This window comes from Acomys minous (genome assembly GCF_964271855.1).
Source record: "Acomys minous genome assembly, chromosome: 12".
Taxonomy (NCBI): domain Eukaryota; kingdom Metazoa; phylum Chordata; class Mammalia; order Rodentia; family Muridae; genus Acomys; species Acomys minous.
The window spans coordinates 57,891,485-57,904,424 of NC_140493.1; the positions used below are offsets into that span (position 1 = coordinate 57,891,485).

General features: G+C 41.6%; 1 protein-coding gene across 45 annotated transcripts in view; it reads right to left on the minus strand.

Annotated features, from left to right (window-relative positions):
• Positions 1–12,940, minus strand: part of RIMS2 (regulating synaptic membrane exocytosis 2) — a 458,924-nt gene that overhangs the window by 34,404 nt on the left and 411,580 nt on the right. The window lies entirely within an intron of this gene.

Sequence of the window (12,940 nt, forward strand, 5' to 3'; positions counted from 1 at the left end):
TAAGTAAATTACTCTGGTTTTCACAAAAAGCACAAATTATACAGGTCCAAAATGACTCAGAAAAGAATAAACCAATGGGAATATAAGAAGTTAAAAATAAAACTGTTCTTTATGAGACACAAAATGACCACCTTGCTGTCACCTCCAAAAGACTTTCAGGTCCTGGCCTCATAGCCTGCAGAGCAGCAGGTCACAGAGCAGCCGTCAGATTCCAACAGCATTACCTTGCCGTGGCTCGACAGATCACGTCCTTCTGACTTTCTTCGATGGCTTACCCTCTCATCCCTCACCCCGCCAGTGAATTGTACCTTTTCTATCAAATTTATACCTTCAATGTCTACGGTGCATCCTAGCAACCGATCCTGCGTCCTCCCCTCTCACACGCTCCCCACCCTCCCCCCCCAGGATGGTTTCTTTCCATTTTCAGCTTGAAAACTCAAATGTATTCACGCAACTGTACTTCGCAGCATGATGCCTGATCTGAGGCTCTGGAGCAGTGCACTTAACATTAGCACCACAACACGTCACAGACCTTTCAACCTACTCTTTTTGGTTTCTTTCCCAAAGAAATCTGTGTTTCTTCTTATCTTTACAGATTTAATAAATGACATGAGGAGTCAGTACTGTTAAGATAAAAAGGTCAGGACACCCTTACTAACGCTTCCCACTTAACCGTCATCAGACTTTTAATTCTCCAACTATAATTAATGACTGTCCAATTTTTCTCAATCCCTTCCCAAAGCTTTTCCGCCCACTACTCAAGACATTCTTCATGAGGGAGCCAAAAACATCTCTGAAAAAAAAAAGGTATATTTGGTCACACCAGCAGCTTCCTACAAACTTTGGAAAGCTTTCTCTGCCATTACAATGCAACGCAAACATGTCACACGGCCGCAGAGCACCTACATTTGGCTCCTACCTTACCACAGGCCGTATTTTCCATTTGATCCGCAGCAGGAAACCACACTGGGTTACTCTTTAGGATGGGCTCTTCCTATTTCATTTTCTCTTATTGATTACTGATTACTTCTTTCTTGGGACTGAGTTTTCCTTGAAGTGTAATTACGGTAGGGGGTGTGTACAGTCTCTGAAGTGTTACGCAACTGTTCTTCACAGTATCACTCCAAAGTCTAACAATAAGAGGGTTTTTTTTGGGTTTTTTTTTTTTTTTTACTTTTCCCTCCCTACCCCTGTCAACAGTAGCCATGACTGGGACAAAGGCTGTCTGTTTATTTACTACTAGACACGTTCATCTCACCCAGTGATTGAAACATAAAAGTTGTATAATCTCAACCAGCTAATACAATACAATTGGACTTTAGCAAGACGTTTGTATTTTTTTCTCTATGTAAAATCCCTAGTTTCTTATATTATGGATCACAGCATCAGACCTTGAGGAAGGAATCTGTAAGCCTTAAGCCAATTACAAAGGCCTTATTTTAGCAGAAGTGACCTAAAAGTCAATGTTATGTGAGTCCAAAGATTTTTTTATGCCATGGGAAAGAGCACCTTACAAATTATCAGGACATCTTCCTTCAGGCTGTAGCATGTAATCACTCCTGGGAAAGGTCAGGTCCAGTGAAGGACTGTGGGTTAGGAAAAGCAGCTGGAGTCTGGCCTGTGTGTCTGGGAGGGACGGACCTATGATGCCAGGTTGTCACAGAAAACTGAATGGACCCAAAGACCCACAAGCAAGCAGAGACACTGAGCTTCTGTAGATTTATGACACTCTAAATTATTACAGTGGCATTCAGGAAAACAGAAGCCAGGAAAGGAACAAATCATTTGTATAAATACGTCTTTCACTTCGAAGGAGCCACCTTAATTTTCCTTTAGAATACTCTTAAAATACACGGCTCAGTGAGATTCCAAGACACCAAAGAGGTGAAGATAGTGCTAAGCATGCTATGCAGGGCAGTATTTCCACTTGCTAGCTATTCTTGAATAGACTCAGTGACGGAGAATTACAGCTTCAATCAATGAATAAGTTAATAGACAGTGCTAATATAGTATCTAAACATTCTCCTTTAACCTCCCAAATGAGCTCCAGTTATGCTAATGATATATGCAGAAGTCTGTCTCCATAAGAAAACCATGGAAACTGAAAACATGGACATTGCCTCCTCACGGGCCACTGGCAAAGCCTAGTTTCTTCATAATGAGTTACTTAAGATACTAGGGAATATTGCTGTCTTATTATGCTTTTGGTGAGAATATTTTATTGAAAACATTTTTCATATAATATTCAAGCTATGGTTTCCCTTCCAGGATCTCCTTGCAGATCCCTCCTTCCCATCATCCCTGCTCCGTGCCTCTTTCTCCTGCTAGTTAGAAAGCAAACAGTATGGCCTTATTTTGGTGGCTCAACTTATATAAAATCAACATATATATATATATAATCACACATCATGTGAACTTTAATCTTCCAGGTATTTTTCTTTTTCTCTCACCTAGTCTCAAATCCATATTTATTAATAGGGGTATTTTTCTCTTAGTTCTAAGATGCTTTCCTTCATAACCGTCTCAAATCTTTTGTTGCATGCCTCTCTAGTTCTCCTTACTCTTTTATATTTAAAAATGTTCCCTGCTCTGCCTTAGAGACTTCTTGTGCAGTCGTCCTCCTCACTGTTTCATGATTTGAGTCAATTCTACATTTATTATCTGTGTCAGAAGTGTATTTTTAAATTTCTCTTCCATCTAATTATTGAGGCAAAAGAAATATAAACATGCTGCAGCACCTCCCTAGTCGTGTAGACACACATGTAAGGCATTTACACATCCTTAGTTGGTGCCTTTTAGAAACACATGGGTGTTTGATGCTTCTTCCACATGATATTCTTCTCAGATGAACGTAAAGGGGACCCTGGGAAGAGAAAAGCAATGAAAGGGGTGGGAGAGTGAGAGAGAATAATGTAAAATGAATGTAGCCAGCATATATGATATACTGGAACAAAGATGTCATTATAAAACCCATTACAATGAATATACACAAATAAAAATGTCAAAGCTCTTTTGGATATTTCACTTATGTTTAGGCACATAGCGACTGTCTAGTACCTCAAATGTATTAGTTTATAAAGCAAAGATCCACATCCCCACAAAGCTCACAATCTAGCCAAGAGAACCACCACCGACAAAACAAACCAGTCCATTCTACAGTAAGAGAGAGAGAGAGAAAGAGAGAGAGAGAGAGAGAGAGAGAGAGAGAGAGAGAGAGAGAGAGAGAGAGAGAGATACAGAGACAGAGACAGAGACAGAGACACAGAGACAGAGAGACAGAGAGACAGAGAGCGCTCAGCACACAGGAGGAGGTGGCGACTGCCAGTGCGGTCTCCACAAGAAGGTGATGTTTGCGTCAAGATAGCTTTCCTGTCTCTGAACTGACTGCCTCCTCTTCCTCGAGCTCCTTAGCACCTGCATGTGTGAGGCACAATAGCAGGTCCTGGGGATGAGCTGCACGGGCCAGTCTGTTATTAGACCCCAGCTAGCAGGGGCAGACGCATGAAGCAGACGTCCCTGTGTGCTCAGGGTTCAAAGTGTTGGAAGGAACTAATTCCACTATATTTTGGCTGTTTTTGAAGACAGTATGGTCTCCCCTTGCCAAGCTTTCTAGCACACTGTCTCTTCTCCATCAACTTTCCTCTGCCACTCAAAGGAGTACTGGGGTGGGGGAGGTTATACTAATTATCGCAAAAATATTTCTGCACACATTCAGATATTTGGAGTTTTCTAACATCCCATTTTATTTTAGTAAATAGTATTTTGACTTCTTTTAAAGAAAGCGTCTCATCTCGACAGTATTCAACCTGAAAAAAAAATCACATTTATTTGTGTTTTCTTTTTAGATTCACTTATTTGGTTTTCTTTGTCAAGCTCAGGGGATTTCAAGTCTATTGAAAAGCCTGTTTACTAAATGGCCTTCCTCCAGGTTTCCTTCCTATAATATCTGTTTGTAGAGGAAAAATAGACTATTTCCTGCTATTGCATTTATAAATCTCATCCCTTCCCCAGGCTCAGCTTTACCTCAAAACCACCTCTCTCTTCATTTTCAAATGCCAGGTTTTCCTTGTTTACTGTATCCCTTGTTTACACAGGGCTTCCTGTGCAGTTGGTTATTCAACAGATCACTAGGCACCGTTGCCCACTGAGCTTTCATTTTTTGTTTCTGACATATAATAACTTCCATATAAGATGTTCTTCAATTTTAAACAGCCCCTTCCTTCTTATTATTCACATCTCAGTTTAAAGAATTATGAATGTCACTCAATTCCTATGAGACATTTTCCAGGGTCTCATGACATGTACTATACATCTAGGTCAGAGAATTTCTAACAGTCCATAATTGGGTGATTATTTGACACAAGTCATTTATCGGAGGGCAGCTTTAAAGCCTGCAGCTGCCCCCCTGGAGCACCTGTGACTCACTGATGCTGGGAGGTGAGACGCGCTCACTGCTGAGTATGTATCATACTCCCTGGGACAAAAAAGGACTGGGAGTGAGCACAGAGCATGGGGACGGTGACATGGGAACCAAGAACCACCACTGAGTTCTATCAGCAGAGCTGTTTGAAATCTATCAGACCAGATTTAAAGAAAATCTTCAGTTTTACTTTTGCCTTTTCTGTTCCCTTCAGTGCTGGAGGCAGTTTCTAGTTCTGCAGACAGACAGAGCTGCTGGCTGGCTGGCTGTGAGGAAAGGACTAGCGAGATGCAGAGGAAGCAGCCGGGTGGTCAGCACTTACTCCCCTTCAAACAAGAGAATTAGCAATATAGGTCTTCATTACTACTCTTTAGTAATAGTAGGGACCTTGAACAGACATTTCAAGTCTTATGCTTTAAGAGGAAGTCAGCTTTTTATCCCAGCCTATGCGATTTTGTGAATTGATTTGTGAATTTATACAAGCCATTTAATCTCCTTCACAAACATGCTTGTATGATTTCTTTCTACTGTGCACATAAATGTCTCTGGGCTTCTTTCCAATTCGGTGGCTTGCAGCTAAACCTTTTACTTTCCTCCACAAAAAAACCAAGACAGTCTCTCTTCTCCTTCTTGTCAAGTGTCTAGTAGCCATGTTGGCTAACTCCTCAGACAGTCAGATGCCCCAGGAGACGCTTCCTGCCTTCACTCTGGGCCACACTCCTATAACCCCAGCACGCTAGGATATGAGGCAGGGGCGCATGAGTTTAACGAGCCTGAGTTACAGAGCTAGACCCTGTTTACAAATCAATTAATTAAAAATTCAGTCGTTCTGTGACTTTTACAGACGGCCAATGGAACACAATGCTGCCTAAACTCTTTAGTGCTATGATGAGTCAGAGTTTTTGTTTTCTGTCCCTAATAGTTTTAAAGACCAGTAAGATTGTACTGCTATAATCAATAGTGTTTCTAGCTGCTTTATGACATCAATTTATTCAAGTATTAAATTATTATTAAAGTAGCATTTCTGGGAACCAAAATAAAAATAAATTCACTGAAAGTGTAATACAATAGTAACAAGCAGTGTGCAGTCATGAGTCACCTGTAGACATGGAAAGAGGGGGAGGGGTGGAGGGGGAAGACAGAATGGGAGGGAGGGGGAGGGGGAGAAGGAGGGGGAAGGCAGAGAGGGCAAGAGAGATTTATTGAACTAAAAAGTGAACCAACATGACAGAAATCAAAAGGATTATAAATGACTGCTATGAACAAGTGTGTGAAAATGAAGTGTAAAACTTAGATAAGAGTAAGCAGCCGGGCGTGGTGGCGCACGCCTTTAATCCCAGCACTTGGGAGGCAGAGGCAGGAGGATCACTGTGAGTTCGAGGCCAGCCTAGTCTACAAAGAGAGTCCAGGACAGCTAAGGCTAACACAGAGAGATCCTGTCTCGAAAAACAAAAACAAAAACAAACAAACAAACAACAAACAAGAGTAAGCACCTCCCCAGACACACAAAGAATCACAAAGAAATGGAACTTGTTAAGTAGACCCATAACTAGCAAAGAGATTGAATTAAGTCACAAAGCAAAGCTAAAGACACGGGACCTGTACAAGTCTTGTTACATGGGGCAGGCGAGGGTCAGCCTTGTGGTCGGCAGTGGGTGTCCAGTTGTCCTGCTCCACTCCGTGGGATGGTTGCCACACACGCTGGCTGGTTCCGGGGTCCTGGCCATGTTCCTTGGGATGCATGCCTGTCTTTGTGTCACTAACAGTGTCATGTTAGATTTGCAGGGAAGTTTTAACACGAGGAAGTGTTAGCTCCATAGTTCTCTTCTCTTGAGGCTTGACTCTTTAGGGCTATTTGATCCCATGTGAACTACAGAACATTTTATATGTCCACAACAATATAAGGTATGAGCGCATTTAATGCCACTGACCTCATTGTGTTTTTCACTTAAGAATAATTAAGATGGCAACATTTAAATATATTTTAATCACAGTAAAAATATAAAGATAAGATTAAATTAACTGCACCAATACTAAATATAACACTATCTGTTTCAACAAAGTAAAATTTTAGTTTCTTAAAACAATACACTTGTCTTTATACATATACACAAATGTATATCACACATACATATATGTGTATAGATGAGACACACATTTCATATATTGGCAAAAAAATATATTTCATTGATTACATTATTTTCGTTCCCAAGCCCACTACAGCGGGCTTCTAAGAACACGTTTGATCACAGTACAAGCTGATACATGCCACCAACAGGAATATTCTTACCTTATTGTTCTCCCAAAGAAATTATTTTAAGATTAAACATCAGCCCCTGCACTAGGTCTGAATGCGCCACCTGACTATCCTTTCTATTGAAACTGGCTCTTGGAATTGATAATTTTCATTAGTATTGTGAACCTGTACTTAGAAATTTTATTTTTTGACATTTAAAAGGCTTTATAGCGCATTCATTTATAACTTGTTCAATACACCAATGTAAGTGGATTGTCTGAGCCCGTCTTGTAAACCTCCACTTTGTCAGGAAGCAAATGAAAAGAGAACATCTGCCTCTAACTTTGGTCATCTGAAGCATGCACAGGAAGTCTGGATACATTTTTTTGGATAATTTTTTTAAGGAACAGAATACATTAACAATAAACTGTGCTGACTACTAGCTACTTAATTAAATATAAAAGAAACACAAAATCTTGCATTTGTAAAAGATCTTAATCTAATGCCACTGAACCCTGTAGAGAGAAATGACCCATGTCCCTGAACTGTACCTTTGATATTATGGTATCCTAGATACTACTGATAATATTGATTATGTTGAAGTGAGTTAAATTTTATTTTGAGAATTTTGTGGCAGCTCTGGAAAATCATAAAAACCCTAGTGGTTTCACTAGCTAGATTAAAAAGCATTGATTGTACAAGTTTCCATGAATCTAAGTGTATATTTCTGATGATACATTCATATAAATACCATATATAAAACAAGTAAGAAAATACTACATTATAGTCCTAAGCCAGTTTTTCAGCTAATATTAAAACTTCAGCTCAGTATGTATTTGCCTAGTTTAAAAGTTGTCAATAATATAAAAATTAATATTTAAAGTAACAATTAGAGAAATGCAATTTAAACCTACAATGATATATCATCCCCTGACTGTTGAAATGGCTTTCGCCCAAAGAATGAAAGAAAAAAATACCTATACACCAGCCAAGGAGAAATAGGCAGTAAACTTCGAACCCCTACCAAGACCTAGCCAACGAACACGATATTCTCCACCGTTGAGTGGAGAGTGAGATCTGACTCTCACATGAACTCTGTTGCCCCTTTTCTGACCATGTCCCCCGGATGGGGAGGCCTGGCGGCACCCAGAGGAAGGATAGCAAGTTACCAAGAAGAGACTCGATAATCTTAGAGCATACATAGGGGGTGGAAGTCTCCCTCAATCACAGACATAGGGGAGGGGAGAAGGGGGGAAGTGGGAGGGAGGGAAGAATGGGAGGAAACAGGGGAAGGGCTAACAATCAAGATGTAATATGAATAAAACAATCAAGATGTAATAAAAAATGGTAAAAAAAATACAAAACAAAACAGAAAAAAAGAGAGATGGGGTTGCATTGTGTACCTCAGGAAAAAAAAAAAAAGAAAAAATACCTATAAGGGAGGATGGAGAGAAAAAGGGATTCATTCATTGCTGATGGGCATGTGAATTACAAAAAAACAGTATGGAAGTTCTTCAAAAGGTTAAAAATAAAACTACCACATGACTCAGTGACCTCACTTCTGGGAGTACATGCAAAGAAAAACAGTGTGCCAAGGAGACAGCCAAGCCCTGTTCATTGTAGTGACACTCAGAATGGTACGCATGGAAGCCACCTGCGTTGTCCATAATGCATGGGTAGATTTTAAAATGTGACATTACACTTTCCCCACTTCCTCTGACTTGGCAACTGTCTGCTTCTTGGTTGATGGCTGCATGACTGCAAAGCACCCCTGTCAGCCCCATCTTCATGTGGCCTCATCCTATAAGCACTCCAGTCACCTCATTTCCACAGGCCCTCAGAATTACACGCGCAACAACCTTATTTTCAAACAAGGTCATGTCTTGAAGTTCTGGGTCTCAGACTTCAACATGTATTTGGGAGGAAAGAATTCAACCCATAATATTTAATAATCGTTTTTAAAGTGTTCTCTCAAATGTTTGAATTACTCAAAGGAAATCAGAAGACAAATATCACTTACTTTTTCTCACATGTAAAATATAGGTTTTGACAACTAAGCCATAAAAATAGAAAGTGTCCGTTTGGGAAGAGGAGAGGAACCTGCTGAAGAGGGCGGGGGGGGACTGGAGAGAATTACTAGAGGCGACTATGCTCAAAGCGTGGGATGGCCATGGATGAAATGCTCACTGCCAAGACTCATTTTGTACAATAAATATACTCTAATAAGTTTTTAAAAATAAAATGTGAGATTATATATTATATCCTATTATCTATAATACATAACATGCTTTTCACCATATGAAGAAGGAAATTCTTATCATTTTCAACAATATGGATGGATCTATAGGACATAGTGCTCATGTTAAATGTGTGTGCCAAGCACAGACAGACAGACTGACAGACAGACAGACAGACACTGGCATAGTTATAAGATAAAAATCACCTTTACCTCAGCCCTAACTCAGATCCTAACCCACCCAAGGCAGGTTTTCTTTCCACCTGTTTCTACCCCGTGTCCTGGCCCAGGTCTTCTTTTCTCACTAGGCTCCTTCACAGAGCCCATCCTGGGATTTTGCTTCCAGTCTCTCCTACGTTACACACTTTTGGGGTCAGATTTTCCTAGGTTAGATTTCTTGCTTAAAAATCACATATCAAGGCCTGAGAGACTAGCTCAGCTGTTAGGAGCACATACTGCCTTTGCCTGGCTCAGACCACAGCATATGTGACAGACAGTTCACAATTCCCTGTAACTCCAGCTTCTGGGGTGGTCTGAGGCCTCTGGCCTCCACAGGCCTCCTACACTCAGGAACATATACATCCCCTGCACACGTCACATAATTAAACATATGTCTAAACTATTCAAAAGTTAATTACCTTCCTTAGAGAGACAAAAGACTCTCACTGAGTTGACAGGAAAAATTCTAATCTACCACACTTAGACTTTAGGGTTCCAAACTGTCAAGTGCTCCCTCTTATCCCCCTACCCCAACTCTGTTGCTTCCACACACACAGCTGTTCCTAGATCCCGTGCGCCATGCATGCATCACACACACAGCTGTTCCTAGATCCCGTGCCCCATGCATGCATCACACACACAGCTGTTCCTAGATCCCGTGCCCCATGCACCCATCGCACACACAGCTGTTCCTAGATCCCGTGCTCCATGCACCCATCGCACACACAGCTGTTCCTAGATCCCGTGCCCCATGCATGCATCACACACACAGCTGTTCCTAGATCCCGTGCCCCATGCACCCATCACACACGCAGCTGTTCCTAGATCCCGTGCCCCATGCATCCATCGCACACGCAGCTGTTCCTAGATCCCGTGCCCCATGCACCCATCGCACACGCAGCTGTTCCTAGATCCTGTGCTTTGCTCATCTCTTCTCTCCCTCCCTTTGGACCCATTAGCGGCTGTGGGATGGATCTTCTAGTTCAAATCTTCTGTCTATTGTTACTAGGTAAATGCCACCTTGTCCTAGAGCTCAAAGGTATTGTATGGATCCTTCCTGCCTTCAGAAACATGACGGGCCCAGTGGCCTGACCCTGAACTAGACATTTTCTCTAGTTCTGACTCTTCACTTTCTTTTACTATGCAAAAGCCCGGTTTATCACAACCTTCTTTGAAAGCCCTTTCAGGCTATGTGTGAGTGAGGGGGCTGCAGGGCGTCCAGCTCAGGAGCATTTCTGATCACACTCAGTCCATGATTTTCCCTTCTGCCAACTAGGCTGAGAAGTTCATGGTCCCAGCAGCTTTGCACTGCCACGCCTGTGAGGACCACACAGAGGAAGCTCTCCTGCGTCGCTGCTTGCACACACACTCTCCTGCACATCTCACTTTAATTCTGAACCATCTGTACTAGAATGATAGCTATTAGGGTGAATCTTTTTGTGATTTTTCAATTCAGATTTTAAAAATGTTCAAGAAATGCTCGAAACCCAAAAGATCAAAGCATAAACTCCAAAACAGTAAGAAAAAATAAGCAAGGGTAAGGATTAATCTATTTACCTGAATACAGACTAAGATACTAATATAGCAACCGTAGTACTAATGGTACAGAAACAGATGCTAGTTAGTCCAGTGAGATAACGCCCTAGCTGCCACCTTCACGCTGACATTGGTATGCTGACAGCTGGCACACTGACAACTGGGAAGCGGTGGGCACTTTCGGCAGGAATGTTGGACTATGAAGGCCAATGCCTTGTTGGAAAGGACACAAGAGCAGCCCCTGGTGAAGTAGCTGTTAGGACTTTAGCTAAATTCATTCAACCCACACCAGATTTTCAGGTGGATTTGTTTTTTGTTTTTTGTTTTTTGTTTTTTGTTTTTTTCCTGGGCATGTAGCTATAGGGAAGAAGTGTGGCAAGAGTGAGGTTATCTGGAAATCCAGCACTAAGCATGGTGAGCTCTGGGCTGAGGCTAAGCATGCCTCTGCTGCTTCCTTCCTCAGGAAGACATGGTCTCTCTGTAATGTGGTACACACGCACGGTCACTTTAGTCAGGTCATAGGCCACATGACGTTGGCAACATGTGTCTGTCTTGTTCAAACCTATATCTTTCATAGGTGGCATAGTGCTTACACATAGCAGCTACTCAGATATTTGTTGAAGGAGTGAAGGGAGGTAACTCTGGCTAACAGAAAACAAGAAGCTGAACTTCAGCTTTTTTTTTTTTTTGAGACAGGGTTTCTCTGTGTAGCCCTGGCTATCCTGGACTTGCTTTGTAGACCAGGCTGGCCTCGAACTCACAGCGATCCGCCTGCCTCTGCCTCCCGAGTGCTGGGATTAAAGGTGTGCGCCACCACTCCCGGTTGAACTTGAGTTCTTGAAACAATTTTCAATGGATCTTTTCAGCTTAGAAGCTAAACTCCTACATTTCACTGACATAAAACAAATGGAGCAGCCATTTTGTTCCCAGTGAAACTTCTCTGGCACCAGCTGAACCACTTCCCCAAGAGTTAGTAATTTAAGAGAGAGAAAACTAAAGATTCTTTCCATATCACAAGGAGGAGACTGACGTTTAAGTACTCTTAAATGACTATATAAAATTATGAAGGATGCGTGTTACAGTTTCCTCCCGAAATAGCTTTGTCATGGCTTATGACAGTGTCATCTAAGCTCTGCTGCAGAGCTTGTAATGAGAACAGTATGATTCAAGAGAGAGCTCCAGTGGCTTCACAAAGCAAGCCTAGTCAAAACACAGCGCTTCAGCCAACAAGCTACACACATGGTGGCCACAGAACTGTAATGCAGCCGGTGACACAGGCAAGGCAATTTCATAGCAGAACACGTTATGTGTGGTCATGTTGGGTGCCCATAAGTACACTGTGTTGTCAGTCATACAAAGTAGAGTACACAAACATATTCAGAGGAAAAATGGATGATAATAAGTGAGCATTATTTACTGATCTTTGTCCCAACCGTACTGTTTTTTACTGTGATTTTACAGTATACTCCTTCTACACATGCATGCGCGCACACTGACACACACACTGACACATACACATGCACACACCACACACATGCACACACGCACACCACACACGCCTGCACACTTGTGCACAGATACAGACACGTGCACACAGACACACACCACACACGCATGCATACATGTGCAGATACACAGACATGCACACACTATACATGCACACACCACACATGCATGCACATATGCACACGGGTACACAGACATGTGCAAACCACACACACACACACACACACACACACACACACACACACACACGGTTGGGTGACCGTGTTGTGTCACTGAGGTTTGTGAGTACTCTGTGATGCTCTCACAGTGAGGAGACGGCCTAATGACACATGTTCAGAACACAGGTCCACTGCTAAGTGGTGCTTGCCTATCTATTGCTTAACAGTAAACAGTGTACAGGACAAATCTTGCTGCTCTTTATACTTAGTTTTCATGTGATTTCCTTCAATGACTAACTAATGGATATTTACTACTGCCTGAAAAGAAAGTATCTTTACTAATAAATCAATATGCCACCTCGAAAAACATTAATACACAAACACATCAACTCCTCTTTTAAGTAAACTATAGTTAGGGGCGGGTCACATAAATTCCGGTAAAATTTTTCATTAAGCCAATTCTGAGAATGAATTTTAAGACAGTTGCTCTTCTGGGAAAACATAGTTTTCCCAGAACTTTGGATAATTTAACAAGGCTTTCCTATGGTGCCGTGTTGATCAGCTCACTCGGTTGTTTATCTTTGAAAACTGCTAATGCTCCTAGTATATTTATGATTTAAGGCTGATTT